The following is a 22,723-nucleotide window of genomic DNA, read 5'->3' on the forward strand; positions in this document are numbered from 1 at the left end:
TCAAGCCATTGCTGTTCTATTCAGGAATTTTTCCCCTGTGCCCATATCTTCAAGGCTTTTCCCCACTTTCTCCTCTATAAGTTTCAGTTTCTCTGGTTTTATGTGAAGTTCCTTGATCCACTTAGATTTGACCGTAGTACAAGGAGATAGGAATGGATCGATTCGCATTCTTCTACATGATAACAACCAGTGAAAGGATGGAACATCTAGAGACTGCCATATCCAGGGATCCACCCCATAATCAGCTTCCAAACGCTGACACCATTGCATACACTAGCAAAATTTTGCTGAAAGGACCAAGATATAGCTGTCTCATGTGAGACTATGCCGGGGCCTAGCAAACACAGAAGTGGATGCTCACAGTCAGCTATTGGATGGATCACAGGGCCCCCAATGGAGGAGCTAGAGAAAGTACCCAAGGAGCTAAAAGGATCTGCAACCCTATAGGTGGAACAACATTATGAACTAACCAGTACCCCGGAGCTCTGGACTCTAGCTGCACATGTATCAAAAGATTGCCTAGTCGGCCATCACTGAAAGAGAGGCCCACTGGACACACAAACTTTATATGCCCCAGTACAGGGTATCGCCAGGGCCAAAAAAATGGGAATGGGTGGGTAGGGAAGTGGGGGGGGGGAGTGTATGGGGGGACTTTTGGGATAGCATTGGAAATGTAATTGAGGAAAATACGTAATAAAAAATATTAAAAAAATAAAAAAAGAAAGTGCATGTTTAAACTCTATGCAGAAAACATAGTGAGCGATATGGTTTCTGGGATATGGAGTGGGCTGAAATGTGGAAACTAAAGACAGTGAAGGAGAAGACATGGTCAGTGAGGTCAGAAGGTTTCTGTGCTCTGTGTGTCTGCTTCCTGTCCTGAATAAAGCTAATAATGGGGAAAAGACAGGAAAAACTTGCCTGTGTCACAGAGGAGTGGGTTCTCTGTCTTTAGTTGGAGGCAAAGCTCTTGTTCTTTGTCAACATCACAGCTGGGTGGTAGCAATGAATGGTATTTCTCTTCCTTTTTCTTGCATTGGTGGGAAGATCAGTCATTAGTCTGTTTGTTTCAGGAGCTGGCCAGTCTCTAATTACTGGGAAATCAGATTCAACATGCCTCTCTCTAGCATTAGGTCAGTTCTTAAATCATCAACCACATGATGATAAGCAATATAACATGGGAAATATATATCATATAATAGTGAACTGTGAAAGCATGAAATGCCTATGAGAACATCAAGTTCTTTAACACACTATGTTGAAGGGAAAAAAGGAGAGTAACTAATTTATATATGTTTGTATTAATGCTTTTATTTATTCACTTTACAACATGATTACAGCCTCCTCTCCCTGCTCTCCCCAAATCCCATACTTATGCTCCTCCCCAACCACCCTGGCACATCAAGTCACAGCAGGGCTAAGCCCATCCTGTTTTACTGAGGGCAGACAAGCAGTCCCGCTATGGAAAAGGGATCCAAAGGCCCACAACAGAGTCAGAGACAGCCCCCATTCCAGTTGTTAGGGGACCCACACGAAGAACAAGCTGCGCATCTGCTACATATATGTAAAGGCCTAGGTTCAGCCTACGGATACTCTTTTTTTGGTAGTTCCTTTTCTGTGGCCCAGGTTAGTTTATTCTGTAGGTCTTCTTGCAGTGTCCTTGACCCCTCTGGCTCCTTCCCCACTTTTTCACATGACTCTCGAGCTCTGCCTATTGTTTGGCTATGGGTCTCTGAGTCTCTGCGTCTGATTCCATCAGCTAATGGATGAAGCTTTTCAGGTGACTTATTCTAGGCTCCTCTCTGCAAGGACAGCAGCCTATCATTACCAGTGGCTCTCTCAGATGGGATGGCTCTCTCACATGAGATGGCTTTTGTATGTGGGATGGGTCTCATGTTGAGCCAGTCATTGCTTGGCCATTCCCTCTGTCTCTACTCCATCTTTATCCCCACACTTCTTGTAGGCAGGTGAAAATTTGGGTCGAAGGTTTTTCAGGCAGGTTTGTGTCCCTCTCCCTCCACTGGGAGCCCCACTTGCCTATAGGAGGTGGCCTCTTCAGGCTCTATATTTCTAGTTGCTAGGAGTCTCAACTAGGGTCACCCCCTAAGACTCCAGGGAGTCCCCCCCCCCCATCCCAGAGCTGCCTTCCCCAACCAATTTCTGTTCCTTCAGGAAATGTGGTGGAGATGTTTTATATAAAATTTAACTCCCAAATTACCTAACTCTATGTGAGCATGACTATTAGTAAACAAATTTTTCTTGAGAAAATGTATGTTAAATAGTGTCAATGATATGAGGTAACAGACAGGAGGAGAAAAAGGGAAAAATCATGTAATGGAAACAGTGTTGCACACATTGTAACAACACACCACAGACTCAGAAATAAACATCAAATCACTGAATGACCTCTTCTATCCAAATGAATGAATGAATGAATGAATGAATGAAGTAAGGAATGAGGTTAAAACTGAGCAGTGAAGGTCCAAAGTCTCTGCTCTGTTTCCCACTAGACTTTAACTAATCAACGACTTTATGCAGATGAGGCCACTTTTGATTTGTAGGTTTTCAAGTTTCTCTCTGTTGTCTGCTTACCCAGGAGAGTCAGAAAGTGCTTTGAACCCCCAGTGACTTTAGAATTGTGTTGTAGGAGTTCCCATCAGTATCTGTCAGAGGGAGAGGAGACACTGACCTGGTTTTCCTGTGATGTAGATGAGATGTTGCTGCTCACACAGCTCAAAAGTAAACTCACAGCTTCTGCACTCCTTTTGATTTGCCATTTGGCACCGGGAAAAATACAATGGTGTTGAGAAGAGAGGACGTGCAGACACTGTGTCTGCAGGCACCTCTTTATGCTCTTTATGCTCGGAACCACGGTGATTGACAGTGTCTCATTAGCATCTGCTAAAGGAGACTCATTATTCAAATGACCTGTGCAGGAGAAAGATTTCTCTTCACATGTAATTACAAACACTGAAAACCAGAGGCAATGTCCCATGGAGCCCAGGAAAGCAGCTGTGCCACCAACCAGGGCACCAGCCGCTGTCCTCAAAGTCCTTTCACTGCAAAGTTGCATGCAAAAAGGCACCGGAGTGTAACAAGCATAGTAATGAAGCTTCCATTTGGAAATATGTGTCTTAGCTCACACCGGGACTGGAAAACATAGTGGATCTAATTTTGAAGCACACTATGAGAGAAAAGAGCTGGAAAGCTGATATCCACAAAGTAAGTAAAATATTAAAAAAAATGGGTCTCTCTATAAGATCTTAGAATGGTTATAACAAATAGTCATAGGCTTCAATTGTGTTTGATGAAATTGTGATATAACCCATTTATCATAGTTACGTGGTTTTATGTTGCTAGGGCTATAAACACTGGCTCCACTGTGCATCTCCATGTAATTTAGGAAGGTCATATTTACTTCTATCATTTCAACCTTTCAGTTCCATGAAAAGGAGATGTTTCTTCATGAGTCATTTAGAGTTTTGGAAATTGAGGTTCCGAGTTCACATGGCTCAGGATATTTTCAGACCACCAAGTTGCTTGAATGCTCCCCTTAGTTTCCTATGCTGTAAAATCATGGGCTTCATAGAACATTTCAGCTCTGTCCTGGTATAAATCTCTATCTATGGCTTATACTTGCTGAAAAATAAAGTGACTGGGTCTGTTTATGCAGACCAAGGCTTTGGAAGACTGGCATAATATGAGGTAGTAAATGTCTGATTGGTGACCATAGGAGCAAGACTTTCCTAATAGAAGTGCACAAGTGTGCACTTCCAAAGACCAAGTGCCAGTTGTTGGCTTTAATAGAATTCGGAGGGTAGTAATTGCACATGAGCCAATGGAAGGCAGATTACACATATGAATAGAATGAGAGTCCTTTGTCTACCCAATGTGTTAGCTACTCAGTCTGCTTGCTGTATCATATGAGGGAGTGTGGTAATTGCATGAAGTGTTTAATATCACTAGGACATATTAATATACTGTTCTCCATATAAAGCCTGATGTGTTTCCCAAATGTGTAGTCTACCCCTGGGCACTATATTTATGAACTGTAAAAAGTTTCTGCAATGCCAAGAGGTCAGCTTTCATAGAATAGGAATCTCTGCTTCCACTTGGTTTTGGAAAGTCCTCTGGCTGGAGCAACAAGGAATGTGCAGCTGTGCCTCTGCCAAAGCTCTCATCAGACTTCCTCAGCCTTGACCTTCTGGATAAAGGCTGGCACATCAGATATCCTTCAGCAGACACACACAGGAGGCAGGGATTTGGTGGTTGAAATAATCTGCAGTAAGGTCATCCTTTACTCCTTATTTTCTTCCACAGAACCCTGGATTCCCTGATTCACTTGCTCACTTCTGTTCAAGGATGTGAGGACAGCTGCTAGAACCTGACTCTCTTTTCTCACTTCTCTGTTGGAATGTTGCTCTCGGTGTTTGAAATAGAGCCAGCCAATCAATCCTGTTTTGAGACTCAATTTCCACACTCTTTGTAAATGCCCTCAGCCATCTTTGAACGATGTGCCTCTCAGAGGTGAAATGGAGCAGCACGCTTGGAAAGACTTGGCGAAATGAAGAAAATAAATGGCTCAAACAAAATGCGCTGCAGTGGAGAGATAAGAAAAGGTATGGAAAATATTCTGCCAGTCAAGTCAAGTCTATAGCCTTTAAACTGAGTTCTATAGAGAGAAAAAAAAAAGCAGAAAAATAAAATTGAGAAGAGCTGCCAAATATGTGTGTTACAGTGTCCACTAAATTGAAAGCCCTTGTTAAGGTATGATAGAAATGTTCCTGTGAAGCTGGGAGCCGAGGGTCTGTTGAATGAGCGCTATGCAAACATGGAAACCTATCTATCATGGCCCAGCAGCTCCATTTATGAGGAAGCAAGGAAGCTTGTTGGCCTGGGTCCTAGAGTTCTGATCTTGGTGGGCGGCCTTGCAAAGGGTGGAGATGGAAAGAGACTTAAGCTCGTCCTGAGCTGCGCATTTAGACTTTTGTCTTTATTCCTGCTTCATTTGCAGAGAACAGAGTGTGACTGTAGCAAGGCTGCACAGAGAAGGCAAACGGGAGCATCACTCTCACTGCAGGGCTGGGCAATTGATCAGGACCAGTTGTTAGGCTCATCTTTCAGTGGCAAATTCATGTTCAGCAAGGACAAGTAACAAGAGCATGCAGCAAGATTTTCTGTGGTGAGAAGGAAGTAGGGATTGCTCAGTTCTAATGAAAATGACTTTCCCGTTACAGGAGAATGAATCCGAGGTAATCAGCTTGTTAATTCATTACAAATGAGAATGGAAGCTCCTCTCACATGCCTCACAGTTACATTCAAACCAATAGGGGCAGGTGATATTCTCCGGCTTTACATGTAACTGAATTCTGACACAGATTTCTGAATTTGGTAATATTGTTCACCCATTCAAAACTTTGTAACTTTCCCAATCTTGTAATGGAGCTGGCTTTCAAATCCACACGTGCTATGCCCACATGCCTACTTCATAAACTACCGTGGAACAGAGAAGTCCGCCTTTACTTATGAGAGAAATATTTGAATCCATTGTCATGGCTCAAAAGTGAGATGACTCCCAAAGGCTCATTTGTTTAAACCCTTGGTCTCCAGCTGCTGCTTCTGGTTCAGACAGTTATGAATCCTTTACGAGGTAGATTCTGCCAGAGCACATAGATTACTAGGGATGGGGCAATATATTAGAGCCTTACTCTGCTCCCTATCTGCTCTCTGATTTCTGACTTTGGCAGAAATGTGACCAGCTGTGTCACATTTCTGCTGCATGTCTTTTACATTGTGATGGACTTTCTTATTCCAACAAGTCAAAATAAACAGTGTGTCCCTTAAGTTACTTTCTAAAAAGAATCAGTATTCGGTCACAGCAACAAGAAAGTGACTAATAGATTCTTAAAGTAAACAGAATGAGCTAACGGGCTAGTCTGAGGGCTCATTGGTTAAGAGCACTTACTGTTCTTCCGCAGGACATGAATTCAGTTCCCAGTACTCAGCTCACAGACCACTTTAAACCCAGATCCAGGGGACCTGAGGTCCTCTGGTTATTCATATGTATATTCACACATACACATAACAACAACAACAACAAACAACAACAACAAAAGCTACTAGTAGGAAACATGAATTGAATTAACCTTATCTAGGAGAACGCCAGAGTTTGAATGCCGAGAAGTAATCTGGATTTCAATTTTCAGTGAAGGATTTTTCTATTTATAAAATAGGACACTGTGATAACTGAAGATCATCTGTTCCAATTTTATGCAAAGAACAAAATTTAAAGCTATGAAATTTTTGTTTGATTGGGATATGTGAGAGTTGTCCTCATACTTGGCTAGACACTAGAATTTCTTAGTGGCCTTTAAAAATGTACAGACACCCAGGTCCTCATCCAGAGACTGCTTTCAACTAGAACTACGTGTGACCTAAACAACTGGTGCTTCACAAGCTGTCCAAAGGTGCCTAATGTTGGCACTTGCTGCAGCAGATCAGTAAACAGTGCTCTCCCAGAAGGCAGTATCATTGTAAGCCCAGATTTGTATGTAGGAGTCAGGCTGGTGCATGCACCATTATATCAGCAGTGTCTCTTAGCAATCAGCATGTAATGGCTACATGCAACCTTCAATGTATTTAAATACTTATGACAGATCATACGGGAGATTTTTCTTCAAATCATAAGACATTATATGGATAGTCTATGACATTTTTACTCAGTTTAATGTTGGCATTGGTAACTTTTAAGAATATTAATACACAGTTAGCTAAAGATAGACGGCTAGACCACATATAATAGTGTCTATGCTTTTCTAGGGAAAAGAAAACCCAAATTGCTTTTCATAGTCTTACATTTGAGGAAATAATAGAAGATAAAATGACATAAGAACATAAAGAATAACTTAATAGAATTTTTCTCTATAACCTCAGTGAAAAACCAAAATGACCCTTCTAAGTCGTTTTTCCCCTCGGTACCCTAGTCTTCCTACACCTTGCCCTCTTCTCTCAGTCTTGATGATTGAAACATCCACTGGAAAGCCTACAACCATATTGTTGACTGTCCTAGAGCTCATATTTAATTTGGTGACACCTTCATCACAAAGGGCATAACTCTAGAAAGCTCAAGTCTGTGAATCATTCTGACTTTCTCTGATGTGTCATGGGGTCATGACTCTTGACAAGTCTAAATTCTGCTTTCCTGGAATTAGTCAGTTTTCTGTTTTATCACTTACAGTCAACCATAGCTATGTGAAGATCTCAGGTTCATGTTTGCCAAGAGTTACTGTTCCTGATAAATGATATATGAGCAGTTTCTTCACCCACCAATGCAATAATGTTCTCTCATGAGTAACTGCAAATACTATGGCTGTATCCTTGTCTATTTTTCTGTTGTTACAATTTTTCAAAAGCAACTTAAGGGAGAAAAGGTTATTTCATCTCACAGTGCAAGGTCCCAGCCTGTAAAGGCAGCAAAGTCAAGGCAGAAGGACCCTGAAGTATCTGGTCACATTGTACCCTTGATTAGGAACCAGAGTGATGAAGACAAATGAGTGAGTGCTTGGACTTGGTTAGGTTTCTTCTATTGATACAATTCAAGACCCCAAACCCCCAAATTATGTCATATGTTTTGTGTTTGTAACTTCCCTCTTCAATTAACTAAACATGATCTTTAACAGGCATGCCCGGGGTAAACAATCCTCTTCCAGGTGTGCCTGGAAGCTCTCTCCTAGTTAATTCCTGTTCCTATCAAGCTGCCAGTTAACATGACCCTTCACATCCTCCTCTTCACTCACCTGGAAACATTTATAAGTGACTGAGTTTTCCCATTGCTTATGATCAAGTAATACTGATGACTGACTTGGAAAGTGCATCCTTTCTTAAGAGGTGATAATTGAATGGCCATATATTATTTTTATTCTGGCAATATATAAACTAGTTTTAGATTATGAGGTATATTTACTTTCTTTTAAAAATAATACTTATTAATGTCATCAAGCATTATTGACATTCACCTATTATCTGCAGATCAAATAATAATATATGCTATTGTATGTGTGCGTGTGTGTTATTTTAGTCATTATAAAAAGTCATGGAATTAATGCTATTATTATCTCTAGGTTATAGGTAGGGAAAGGAAGAGAGAGGGAGATAAGGTTTAAATTTCTGTAGTTTTATTCCAGAAAATGGTCTTTATTATTATATCTTTTTAGTGTGCACACATAGTGATGCCCTAACTAATAGAGTATGTTTTACATTTCATTTTTATTTTTGTCCAGCATTTAAATTCTACACATGACTTTGTTGGCCCGTTAGTTGCTGCCTTGTTTATATTTGTTGGGAGTTTTCTGCTGGGTGTGAGTTCCCTCACCTGGAAGCTTACTGATAAGTAAGGCTCACTCTTTCCTTCCTTCCTTCCTTCCTTCCTTCCTTCCTTCCTTCCTTCCTTCCTTCCTTCCTTCCTTCCTTCCTCCCTCCCTCCCTCCCTCCCTCCCTCCTTCCCTCCCTCCCCCCTTTATTTTTCTCTGATGCAATCTGTTTCTTTTGGAGCTCTGCTTCCATTTTGAATTCTTTTCTTAGCAGACGTTTCCAAACAGAAAACTGTCTCTAGAACTCTCTCCACCCTGCACCTCGTTTTTTTTAACAGATACTCCAAATTTGACATTTTTATGCTTGCTTTTTTTTAACACAAAAATTATATTATTTTATTCTCTCAACTTACTTTGCAATAAAGTAATTAAAACTATGATGAGTATATTTATGGAAAAATTTAAAGGTTCAGACAACTGTGGTCTTTTTTAAAAAATATTTTATTAGGTATTTTCCTCATTTACATTTCCAATGCTATCCCAAAAGTCCCCCATACACTCCCCCCCACTCCCCTACCCACCCACTCCCACTTTTTGGCCCTGGCATTCCCCTGTACTGGGGCATATAAAGTTTGCAAGTCCAGTGGGCCTCTCTTTCCAGTGATGGCCGACTAGGCCATCTTTTGATACATATGCAGCTAGAGTCAAGAGCTCCGGGGTACTGGTTAGTTCATAATGTTGTTCCACCTATAGGGTTGCAGATCCCTTTAGGTCCTTGAGTACTTTCTCTAGCTCCTCCATTGGGGGCCCTGTGATCCATCCAATAGCTGACTGTGAGCATCCACTTCTGTGTTTGCTAGGCCCCGGCATAGTCTCACAAGAGACAGCTATATCTGGGTCCTTTCAGCAAAATCTTGCTAGTGTATGCAATGGTGTCAGTGTTTGGAAGCTGATTATGGGATGGATCCCGGATATGGCAGTCTCTAGATGATCCATCCTGTAGTCACAGCTCCAAACTTTGTCTCTGTAACTCAGACAATAAGATCAAGCATACTCCCCACTTTTTCTTCTATGAGCTTCAGAGTATCAGGACATATGTTGAGATCCTTGGTCTATTTAGAGTTAATTTTTGTGTTGGATAAGACATAAGGGTCTAGGGAAATTCACAGGCTAAAATGAGACAACTTCCTTATGACCCTTCCTTTCTGAGGATCAGGGATCATCACAGACAAGGGAACAGATAGATTATGAGGGCCAGAAGCAGTGGATGGCTACAAGAAGTGTTTCCTGGACACAACAGAACAGGTGCATATAACTCATGAGAGTTGGGACAGCATGTACAAGACCTGCGATCTCTCAAAATATGAAAATTCAAGCATGGAGGCTAGAGGTGAGTTGGAAATACAAACTTGTACACTTAACTGAGGAGCTATTGGCAACTGGTAGCTTTCAGGAAAGGGAGAGTCACTTTTCTTCAGATGTGTGACTCCAGGTTGATTAACCATGCTCCCGGTAGATGGTGATACATTCATAAGCATATGTGCAACACAAATTAAATTTACATATTTTTCTTTTCATTTTATATTAGAGAGGGTTTTTCTTTTCTCCCCAAATGAGTATAGTACAGATGCCACCATGGATAAAGTCACTCGAGTGAGAAAAATATGTATTAACATGACGTGACAATCTGTGTAGTGTTGTTGGCCACTTGTGGTGTTCTCTTATCTTCTTGAAGTTTATTCATTTTATTTCTTTTTTTGAATTTAATCTAAAAGTACTATAATTAGCTTTCTTTTCTCCTCCTACCTTTCTTTAAATTCTTCCATGCCCCCCTATTCCTCAAAATGACAGCCTGCTATAATGTAATTATTTTTTTTATACACACAGACACAAACACACACACCCTCCTGGGTTTATTTAATGCTGCTGATATCTACTCAGAGCTGACCTCCTGAGACTGGATAGCCTCTCAGGGGACTAGTGTCTGATGAGTCCTCTCTCTGTGTCTCTGTCTCTGCCTCTGACTGTCTCTGTCTCTGTCTCTCTCTCTCTCTCTCTCTCTCTCTCTCTCTTTCTCTCATAATAATGTGGGTTTATTTCAATGAAACAGAACAGAATATCTTTGAAGTCTTATGAGATTTTTAAAACTAGGTTTTCTTTAAACCATTTTCAGTCTTATATCCATTTTGAAACAAGATGACACCACACAGTCTATCTGGAAATTCCAGGCTGGTGGCTCAGTCTGCTTAAAGTCAAGCAACCTCCAGCCTGCACTTCACAGCTGCTGTAGCTACAGCTGCGTACAACCATATATCATGCACCTTTCCTCTTTCTCAACAATTTACAATAGTTCTTTTGAGACATAAACATAAATTTTAATACTATAAACTATACTGGAATCTGTGAGGCATGGAAGGACCTGACCCTATATTAGCTCATTGTGAACACTTTCTACATTTTTCTTTTATTGAAACTAGATTTTTATATGATACATTCTGTATTGCAGTGATTATAGTTTCTCCTCTCCCAGCTTCTCCCAGTTCTCATCAGCTCCCCTCCTGTCCTGATTAACACCCTTTTTGTCTCTCATTAATAAACAAATAGGCATCAAAGAAATGTTAATAAATTAAAATAAGATAAAAACAAAAGCAAACAAATTTAAATAGGACAAAAAAATTGTAGGAAAGAAGCTAAAGAAAAAGCAAGAGAAACACATATAGATGCAAAGACATACATGTTTGCACACATAGGAATCCCATAAAAACACAAAACTCAAAGCCATGAATATATATATCATATAAGGTTAAAAACAGTGCCACCACACAACATTATGAGACAAAGAACCTCCAAACATGTCATTGAGTTCATTTTGTGTTGGCTATATACTACTAGGCATGGTGCCTACCTTTAAGTTTGATTTATTTTCCCAGTGAGACTTCCTTGGAAAAAACTAAAATTTCTTTTGCACGTGGTTATCAACTAAAGCTAGATTTTAGGTTAGGGGTAAGGACTTGTGTTCATTTCTCCTCTAGGCTCTAAGACTCCATCCGGTGCCGACATGTACAGGCCCTGTGCTTGCTTCCATAGTCTCTGTGAATTCACATGTGCATTTGCCCTGCTGTGTTTAAAAGGCCTTGGTGTCTTCCTCCCCCTCTAGCTTTTATATCATTTCTTCTTCCTCTTCTACAACATAGCCTCCTGTGCCCTGCAGGTAGGGATTTAATGCAGATATTACATTTAGGTGTGAGTATTTCATGCTTTCTCAGTCTCTATACATTGTCTGTCTGTGAATCTCTGTATGTGTTCTCATCTGCTGCAGGAGCAAAGATTCTTTGATTTTGGCTGAGCAATACCCTGATCTATGATTATACCAGAATCTCATTAGGATTCATTTTATTGCTATGTTCCTTTAGCAGAATAGTAGTGTTTGATTTTATGCTAGGTCCATGAACTATCTATTCTCAGGTTCTAGCATACTCAGTCACTGCCTGACATGGGTTCCATCTCATGGATTGGGTTTTGAGTCAAATCAAATATGAGTTGGTTGCTCCCACAAACTTTGTACCACTAATACACCACTGTATCTTGCAAGCTGGTCACCACTGTAGATGGAGTGTTTTGTAGATAAGTTGCCATTTATTTTCTCCTTTGGGAGTGTACAGGATATCTTCTAGTAGCATGAACATTATTACATAGGGGTGAAGGCTTTAGGTAGGGACCATTTTGTCTTCTCTGTGTTCAATTAGCGGTGCAGGAATTGTCTTCAGTAGTAAGGCCTTGCTGTCATGAGTGGAGAGGAATGAATAGCCTTGGCAATAGCTTAGCTTGTTTAGGGATTCCTATTAGACCCCTTTGAGTAACACCTTGACTAGATGTGATCCATTCCCAGTGCTGGAAGCTTAATTTGTCAACAGGAGATTCCAGTTGAGGCTCTGTTTGATCCACTGGTTCCAGCCTCCACTCCCTAACCTTGATGAAGTTTGAGAGCTATACTTTTCTGTGGGTTTAAGGATATATATTTAAAATATAGTTGGTAATTAAACTTGTTGGGGAAGTATCAGTAGTAGTTGAGTGGAGAAGAAGATGTGATACAGGCTATATGCATATAGAAAGACTCAAATATATGTTCAGGGAGGATGAACTAAGGGTTGCCAAGTATAACATTCTTAAGGTCAGTGCACCCCATCTTTTACTTGCTTGAGTATGTAAGATAGCTACTTTTCTGAATACATGAGAAAATGAAGAGATATGACTCTAATAGCCCTGGGTCTTACATATATTTAAAATGAAGAAAAATGACCTTAATAGCCTTTGGTCTGACAATGTTAGGTTTATTGCTGTTAGAAAAATAAAAACAAGCAACTTTCTCTATCCTCACATGATACTCAGACAAAATCCTTTATGGGGCCATTTCTCTTCATATGGTGGTTTACTAGTGGGCACTGGCTAAGTCCTCTAATGCAATTTAACTTTAGTCTCATATGATATACCGGGAAAACAGTAAAAATGTTCACATAGCAAACTCCTACCTCTTAGAGAATTCATCTTCTGAAGATTCAAGTTTTTTGGTTTTTGGTTTTGTTTGTTTGTTTGTTTGTTTCTTTGTTTGTTTGTTTGTTTGTTTTTTAAAGGAAGAAACCCTAGACTGAAGCAGTCTCTGCTTCTTGGAAGCCACTACTTAGGAACATATTTCCCCAGGGTCAGCACACAGAGACTGATATGGCTCTGGTCCAAGTGAACAAAGCTACATCTTAGAAAAGCAACAGAATTGGACACCATCACCCATGTAGTACTGATTTTGTAGGGGTGAGGAATGCAAGACTGAAGAAGTCTTGCATAGTGCCTAAGGGCAGACCATGTGTGAGCATATTTGTGGTCCTGAAAAGAGGTCCGGAATGCCCACTGCATGAAATTGTGAAAGTAGGGCCTCATTTGCAGTAGGGGCCCGGTACATTGGAGATGGCAGGACCATGATTCACCTATCAAGGAAGGCTATGGTTATGGAATGGTTGTACGTAAGAGAAAGCTGTGTGTATCACAGGCTTCAGGGTTGAAGGATTGGGCTATCAAAGACATTAGGTTATGTTATGTGCTTCGAATGCTGGACATAGAGCTACCTGCAGGATTTGGTATTTGCCTTGCTTGATAATGGTTTTTCTTGACTCTAATAATCTCTTGAGTTCTCAGATTCTTTCTTTTTAGAGCAAGAGTATTTAGTCTGTGCCACTAGAGGTTGGAAGTATGTGACCTGATATTTATTTTATAAGAACTCATATTTAAGAGAGCTAGAATGACATAAATTAGTACCATGGACTAAAGAATTTTTGTGCCAGGCCTGGCTATGCTGTTGAGGGAAGGAATATGAAAACTTTGGGACTTTTGACTGGAAGAGTGGTTGAACTCTGTAAGCAAGGCTTATCGGGCAGTCCCATCTGGGAGCTTAGAAGGCAGTAATATGGAGAGCAATATGGACTGTGACAGCCCATACCAAGAGCTTTTAGAGGGGAAGAATATTAAAAACCACCTTTGTGATATTTTGGCAATAAGTATGGCAGCTTCCTGCCTTTGTCCAAAAAATTTGTTAGAGGTAAAATTGAAGAGTTTTGGACTAATGTAATCAGCAAAGGAGACTTCAAGACAGCCTAATGTTGACTCTGCCATGTGGTTATTAGTGATAATTCTTATGCAGATCTGTAATGAAAAGGAGGAAGCAAGACAAAGAGAAATACAAAATGTACATTTTGGTGCAAAAAGGGGAACCTACATATTTTTGTTGGAGCCAAGTCCTTTCTTCATGAAAATAATATTTAAATAAAGACTTGATTCAAACTGGAATAAAGGAGGTAATGCTCTCAGATCTAGACAACACAGCAGCTAAGCTTCCCACTTGTGCAGAGGTGAAGCTCATTCTGGACACTGTTTCAGAGGTAAGAAGTTGATGGTTATGCCATCAACAGCTCAATCAAAGCTTCTGCATATGTAGTTCCTGGAAAGGGCTTGATTTCAGCCCAAGCAATCAGAAGAATGTGACAGTTCAGCTACATAATTTTGACTTCAAAGTCAAGTATGTTCCAGTAAAGGAGGTGTGCAATTCTCCCCATGGCTAAGGAAAGTCATGGATGCCAGGAACTTAGATAGAGGAGTCCCTGCACGGAGACTTGTATATGCCATTGTGTGAAGCTGTGAGGGTGAATCTTGTATTGTGATTGAGTCCCAAAGATGTTGGGGATTCCAGTGCCATGTGATATCTACCAAGGATAGATGCAGATGAGGTGCAGAAACAGCCTGAGAGAGAAATGAATCACAGTCTATAAAGCTGGAAGGAGCAGGAAATCCAAAGAGTTATTTAAGTCAGGATTTGGAATGTTCCCTGCTGGGTTTCAGTTTTGCTTTAGTCTGATACTTCCTCACTATTGCCTCCTCAATACTGTCCCCCTCTTTTCTCATTTGAAATGGTAGTATATGGTTTCTGCCATTGTATATTGAAACTATATGGTTTGATTTGATTTTACAGTGGGTTACAGTTAAGAGATTTCCTAGAATTTCAGAAGAACCTTTGGATTTTTAAACAGTATTGAGATTGTAAAGAACTATGGGGACTTTTGAAATTGGATCGAAGGCACTTTGTAATATGATATAGCTACATGACTATGGGGCCTAGGGAGGGTAATGTGCTGATATGAATGAGAATGTTCTTCACAGGCTCATATATTTGCATATTTAGTACCCAGTTGGTGGAAGAGTTTAGGAAGGTCTCTCTCTCTCTCTCTCTCTCTCTCTCTCTCTCTCTCTCCCTCTCTCCCTCTCTCCCTCTCTCCCTCTCTCCCTCTCTCCCTCTCTCCCTCTCTCCCTCTCTCCCTCTCTCCCTCTCTCCCTCTCTCCCTCTCTCCCTCTCTCCCTCTCTCCCTCTCTCTCCCTCTCTCCCTCTCTCCCTCTGTCTCCCTCTCTCCCTCTCTCTTTCTTCTTCTTCTTCTTCTTCTTCTTCTTCTTCTTCTTCTTCTTCCTCTTCCTCTTCCTCTTCCTCTTCCTCTTCTTCTTCCTCCTCCTCCTCCTCCTCCTCCTCCTCCTCCTCCTCCTCCTCCTCCTCCTCTTCTTCTTCTTCTTCTTCTTCTTCTTCTTCTTCTTCTTCTTCTTCTTCTTCTTCTTCTTCTTCTTCTTCTTCTTCTTCATTCTTCTTCTCCTTTTTCTCCTTTTTCTTCCTCCACCCCTTCTGTGTCCTCTGCTGGAAGATTGAGATGTTAACTCTCAGCTAACTGCTCCAGTGGCCTGCTTGCTACCATACTTCATACCACGATGATCATTTACTAATCCTATGAAATTGTAAGCAAAGTCTTAATTAAATGCTTTATTTGAGATAGATAGATAGATAGATAGATAGATAGATAGATAGATAGATAGACAGACAGACATAGAGAGGGTTTTGATGAGTAGTGTACTTATTAGAAGTCCATGTGAAGACACACAAAGACCCAGAAATAGAAAAAAAATTCCATCAAACAGTTCAGAGCAGACTAGAGTAATGTAACTACTAACTAGGGCTAAGGAAAGACTAGCACTGATGGAAACACTAGATGGATTCTTTCCTAGAAGCAAGGAGAATTTGACTGTCAGATTTTGAGAGTACACGGCACTACTGGTACCTTCATTTCAACCTTCTCATCTATTGAACAGTAGAGAAAATTGATGTTTTTCACAAACCAAACGTGACAAACTTTATTTTGGAGGCCTCAAGAAAATATGGGGCACTGTTAAAGCACTGAACTACAGAGAGCTTGTACATCTACTTAGACCACCAGAAATACCAATTTAACATTGCAGATGTGATTTTGATGCAATCTTGAAATCAAATCAAATACCATTCTCCAAACAAAATTGTTTCATGCCTCTAATGAGAAATGTGCTCATGAGTTACCAGCTGACTAGGATTTAAGACGTAGGAGTATAGTCAAATATTAGTGACAAAGATCAGTATGAATTTCCATAACCCCAAGATATGGTAGTTAACACAAGATGTCTAGAAAATTTACTCCTCTGGTCCTTTCTTTCTCAACTCAGTATAGTTTTACAATTTTACCAATATTGGAAAGGTAATTAGTGCTATGTTGTTAGTTGAAATAAATTGCACTCAAGTGTATGCTCTTTTTGTTTCATTCTGTAATTTTGTGTCCACTGTACTTACTTGGTTATATTTTTAAATTTAGTTAAGTTTATATTATAATAATTATCTGACTAAAATCTTTTTTTTTCATGGATGTGTGATAACAGTCTATATCCTAGCACAATTTATTCATGGTTCAAAATTATATCTTTTTATCCTCTTTAGACTTATGATTCATCTTCCCACTATACTACATCTTCATCCTGAACACTTTTTTAGTTTGGTAAGAAAGGATGGCCCTCAGCAAAATTTCATTCACCTCATGCCCTGTGTGTGCCTCTCTCTTTCCTCTGTCCAAAATTCACTCAGTCTTCAGTGGAACATTTTTATTCATGGACTTAAGCACGTCCTGACTTACCCCCAGGTCCTTTACTGAAATTCCATTGCATTTAGTCATCTACTGTATTAAGCCTTTGATTATCTTTTCTCCATATGTCAGCACACACTGTCAGAGGCAGTACTGTTATGTGTTTACCAGCACAATACCTTAAAAATGGAACTTGATCGTCTTTAAGAGGAACACAGCTTTTGCTTCTCTGTACCTCTCTCTCACTGTACTCTCTTACTTTTCATCTGTGCACTTAGACATCGTGTCCCCAGATCTAGAGGACTTTGGTACCTCATTACAGAGAGACTAGGAGCTTCTGCTGTCAGGAGCTTTGTTCTGTACTATTTTAAAACCCTGTCTGCAGTCCTCAGCTCAGCTGTGTGCGTAGGTGTGTGGACATATGGATCTAATCTTTTTTTAAGTGAATCAGAAATAACCCATTTGATTATGTGAAAAGCCAATTAAATAATAGCACACATGCACATTTGTGTACTTTAGAGATTTTAAGCATTTGTGTGTGTGTGTTTATAATTATCTGATAAGATAATTATGACTTTTATGAGGAAACTGAGTCCCAGAAAAGGTAAATGCCTGGAAGAAATGATTCCATTCCACAAAGCGATTCCATTCCAAAAATTGTGTGTTCACTTCACATCTCGTGAAGAAGTCCTAGTCAATATAATTCATACATGCTCTTGGTTCCCAGCATAAAGAAAAACAACTCTAAAACTGCTGCAGGCATTTTGGTGGAACATTTTGCTACATTGTAGTGCAAGTAGGAAAATTTCTAGTTAGCTTTGCAAATTGCCTGCAAGCACTTTATCTGGAAATATATAATTTTGTTTATAAAATTATCCTCACCTCTGCCAAAACACATCAATTTTTCCCATTTTGAGTTGTTCTCCATTTTTTCCTCTTGCTTTTCCTCTCATATGATTAAGAATAATATACACAGTGTCTTTACAGGGTACCGTCATGCACACACACATACAAAATTATTGTTAAAATGAAAGTAACAGGTATATATACACTACATTTCCATTGCCAGATATTTTCATATCTATACTATACTTATGAATCTCTTTATTTTTTATCAGTGTCATGCCAGACACAGATCCATTATTTTATAGCAGACTGAATAAAGAAAATTAAAATATGTCATAACAACACTAAAGTGTATTAAAACTTCGCAGTCTTTCATAAGATTAGAGACCAATGGACAAACTGACATTCAAGTTGTCAGAAACTTAGGAAGTCCAGCTTCCATAAATAAAAAATTAGTTATGCTGTGTGAGAGCTTTTACTTGGTTAATATCTATATAGCTTCTCATAAGTAAATAAACTTCACTTAGTTATAGGTACAAAGAGTAAAGTTTTACCAAATTGAAATTTTTAACAGAAACAGAGACTTCTTTGTGGACCAGAGTTTAATGGATGCTTGCATTCTGCAATTTATAGTAGTCTAACTTCTTACACAGACAGCATATTGTTGTCCATGCAAATGATAGCTGTGAGATGGGTGTACTCTCCTCTCAGCTCAGGAACCCTAGCAGTCATTTACCCCCAAAATTCAGACAACAAACAGCTGCTGCCCTAATTCCCCAGTTGATTGTCACAGCATGTGTAACCCTTCTCTCTCCAGCCTAGTCCCACTCTCTATTTCATGTTTTTACTTATTTTTGAGAATTTCAAACAATATATTTTTATCATATTCTTTCTTTTCCTTCAACTTCCTGATCCTTGTCTTTACACACCCAAACTAATATGCTTTCTCATTTTGAAAACCAAACAATTCATACACAGAGAGAGAGAGAGAGAGAGAGAGAGAGAGAGAGAGAGAGAGAGAGAGAGAGAGAGAGAGAGAGAGAGAGAAATGCCCTGGAGTGTGGTTTGTATAGTGTCAACTCCACTAAAGACAACTGATATTTCTCTCTCTGAGTGGTTATCAGTTGCAAATAGCTTCTTGGCTAGAGATGGTTCTTAGTGTCCACTTCGTTTTGGTGAGGTGATTTTGTCTGACTTGAACTTGTGCAGGTTGTATGCCCGTTGTCAAGGGCTTTGTGTGTCCATGTGTTCATCAGTCCTATTGTGCCTGAAAAACGCTATTTCCTGGATATTGTCCACTGCCTCAGCCCTTCACATTCTCTCTAACCTCTTCTTCAGTGTAGCTCTATGAGCCTTGAGGGGAGCTGTATGGTAAACATGTCTCACTTAGGGCAGGGTACTCCAAATTTCTCACACTCTACACATTGTCCACGTGTAGAGATCTACGTTAATTGATATCTCCTGCAAGAAGAAGCTTCTCTGGTGAAACTAGAGTCTTGCAATAATCTGTAGGTATAGCAATATCTCATTAAAAGTCATTTCACTGCCACATTCATTTAGTGGGGACATTATAGGAAAGTTTCTTCTAGTCTATTCTTAGGTATCAGAGGAATGGAAAGTAAAACAACCTTGAGATTTCATTGTAGCCCAATCAAAATAGCCAAGGTTAAAAAAAAAATGAAAGAAATACCTTCAAGGACTCAGGGAAAGGGGATACATTTTCTGTGCTGGTGGGGGTGCAACCTGGTACATCCACTATGGTAGTAACTATGGATGTGTCTCTAAAAGTTGAAAATAGGTCTATCAAAAAAATTAGCAACAGCCCTCTTAAATAGACACCCAAGAGACTCTTTATCTCACTACATAGGAGTTTGCTTATCAATATTCATTGCTGCTCTATTCATTATAGCCAAAATTTGGAAACAGCTTAGATGTTCCCTCATCAACTGATGAGTGGATAATGAAAACATGGTGCATTTAGATAATGAAAAATTATTCAGCTTTTAAGAAAAATAAAATGAAAAAATGTACAGGTAAATGGAAAGGGACAGAAAAAATCATCCTGTGTGAGAGATAACAGACCCAGAACAAAGCATTGCATGCTTTCTTTTATATGTAGATGTTAGTTTTTATCTTTAGATGTGTGTGCTTCATTTAGAACATCCATAGAAGTTAGGTAGCTAGCAAGGGAGCAAGAAGAAAAAGTGGATCTTCCAAGGAAGGTAAAGCAGAGCAGAGTATCATAAAGAGACAGGGGGGAAATCAGATCATTAAATGAAGAGGTGACTCGAGGCAGGGTATAGGATACATTATGGGGAGAGATGACTCTTCCTTGTCCTTGATCTTTTGTGACACTTGTATGGGTCTCAACATCTACAACATTGCATTATCATTTTCTTATTCCACCCTGAGAGAAAATGAAAAGTACAAACAACAACAACAGCAAAAAGCAGCTTTTAAAACTTTTCTTTTTGGGGCATGGAGAAGAGGAGGTTTATTTTATCTTACAACTTTTAGTCAGTGCATCATCCAGGCAAGTCAGGGAAGGAACAGAAAGCAAAAATCTAGAAGTAAGAATTGATGCAGTCTTAAACGCGTTCTCACGACCGGCCAGGAAGAACACAACAAACCAGAATCTTCTGCGGCAAAACTTTATTGCTTACATCTTCAGGAGCAGGAGCGCAAGCCCCAAGCCCCAAAAACGAAAGCCCCCCGCTTACATCTTTAGGAGCCAGAGCGCCAGAGCGCAGAGCGCCAGAGCACAAGCAAGAGAGAGAATGGCGGAAACCCCGTCCCCTTTTAGGAGAATTATCCTCCGCCTAGGACGCATCACTCCCTGATTGGCTGCAGCCCATGGCCGAGTTGACGTCACGGGAAAGGCAGAGTACATGTAGTGGTAAAATACCCTTGGCACATGCGCAGATTATTTGTTTACCACTTAGAACACAGGATGTCAGCGCCATCTTGTGACGGCGAATGTGGGGGCGGCTCCCAACATCTCCCCCTTTCCTTTTAATAAGAGCAATAGGCCACCCATATTAATGAGAGTGGAGATAGAGGTCAAATCCCCAGTGTGCAGGTAAAGGAGCCATGTACAGGATTAGCTCTTAGGCTCACAGGCTTTTACCCAGAGCAACCCTGACCTGCTCCCGTGTCGTTTTGCCTGGAGAGAAGGACACTTGGACACTCAACCTTCTTGAAAGATGACATGTCTCCCTAGAATAGGCTCATATATGCCGCAGAGCCCTTCTACTGCAGTGCTTAGCCGTGCAACTCTCTCAGGCTGCTGAAGCACACTCACTCTATCCCGTGCAATGAGACTAGCCTTGTGAGATGCAAGAGCTGAGTGGCCAGCGACCTATTGCTTAAGCATAGATATATCAGGGGAAGCACCATGTTCTAGAGCTGCAAGTGCCTGGGCAATAACCACCTTGTCTCTCCTAGTTTAGGCCTTAAGCTTACAGACCAACCAAAGAAGCAGCAACACTAATCCACAGCAAAGTGTATCTCCAAATAATATCAATCCCACCCATTCTTTAAAGAAGGAAAATGCTGAGGAGATCCAATTGGGTAATCCTTTGGTCAGGGACAGGTCCAAGCGCGTGGAGTTGACCTGAAGTCTCAATTCCCGAAGGATCTGTTCAAATTCAGCCGTCCAATTCTGTAACATATACTGAAAAAGACTTTTTGACAAATTAGCTGCCCTAGTAAATTTCTCATACTGAATGGAAATAACACACAATCCCGGAAACTTTTGTTCACATCCCAGCTGAGCTATTTGCCATAATACATCTAGTTGTTTCTGGACAAGATCTATGAGTTGATTAACCAGCATGAGACCTCCCTGTATCTTGACATTAGCTGAGGCCTGTTTATCTATGACTGTAGTCACTGAGGCTGACAAAGTGTTAATGGTGTCAGTCGTCTGGACCTGTCCAGACAGAGCCAAGGCTGTCTGAATCAGGGCCAAACCCAGTTCCTAGTTAGTGGTAAAAAAGCAGGGGAATACTTGAGCATTATACATCACCGTCATTGGGAGTGGAAATGTCGACATTATCCCCCAACGCTGCTCTCTCTTTATTATTGACGCCCTGGACATCACCAAGACGAGGGACATCAGTATTCCCTTGGTCAGTCTGGATTTTTCGGGTGAGTCTTTCTGGTATCCAAAATGGGTTGTCTTCATTCTGTGGGAAAACACCAATAGCTCCCCTGGATCTTATCAAAATAGGATCCGGGCCATACCATTTATTATCAAGAACATTTTTCCATTTAACCATCTCATTGGGCCTATCTGGCTCTGAACAATGACGTTCAGCCGCAGTATGGCCATGAACATCAATATTTAAAAAATTGAGTGTAAAGAGTGCCATAGACACAGACACTCTTGGTACTCGGGGTAGAGTCTCCTCAATTCCCCTCTTCTGTTTTATAAGATAGGCTTTGAGGGTGCGATGCGCACGCTCAACAATACCCTGTCCTTGAGGGTTGTATGGAAGTCCAGTCAGGTGGGTTACGTCCATCTGACGGCAGAACTGCTGGAATTTTTGAGACGTATAAGCTGGTCCATTATCAGTCTTAAGGAGTTTGGGTTTCCCCCAAGCACTCCATGCCTCAAGACAATGTTGAATCACATGTGAGGCTTTTTCTCTGGTTAACGGAGAAGCAAACATGATGCCAGAACATGTGTCAATGGACACATGGAGATATTGAAGTTTTCCAAAGGAAGAAACATGTGTAACATCCATTTGCCAGACCTGTAGAGGTCGAATACCGCGTGGGTTAATTCCCACATGAGGAACTGGCAAGAACTCACAGCAGCTTTGACATTGAGTAACAATGTCACGGGCTTCTTTTCTTGTCAAGGAGAAACGACTGCGTAATGTTTCAGCCGTCACATGAAAATTGTTATGAAAATTTCTTGCAGCCTCTACCGGGGATGATAGGGCAGCAGCCACCACTTTAGTGGCCTTATCTGCCAAATCATTTCCCAGAGCCATGGGGCCAGGTAGGCCTGAATGGGCTCTAACATGAGTAATATAAACAGGAAATCTTCTAGATAACAAAACTAATTGTATCTGCTGAAAAATATTGGCAACTCTACTG

The 22,723-nt window shown here is 40.5% G+C and overlaps 1 long non-coding RNA gene across 1 annotated transcript in view; it reads left to right on the plus strand.

Moving 5' to 3' along the window:
- The first annotated feature begins 4,253 nt into the window (after positions 1–4,253).
- Positions 4,254–22,723, plus strand: part of 4933400C23Rik (RIKEN cDNA 4933400C23 gene) — a 76,996-nt gene continuing 58,526 nt past the window's right edge. The window contains exon 1 of the long non-coding RNA NR_040770.1: positions 4,254–4,616. This is a non-coding gene — a long non-coding RNA (RIKEN cDNA 4933400C23 gene). The remainder of the gene's footprint in view (positions 4,617–22,723) is intronic.

The sequence above is a fragment of the Mus musculus genome, chromosome 9, assembly GCF_000001635.26.
Source record: "Mus musculus strain C57BL/6J chromosome 9, GRCm38.p6 C57BL/6J".
Lineage (NCBI taxonomy): Eukaryota > Metazoa > Chordata > Mammalia > Rodentia > Muridae > Mus > Mus musculus.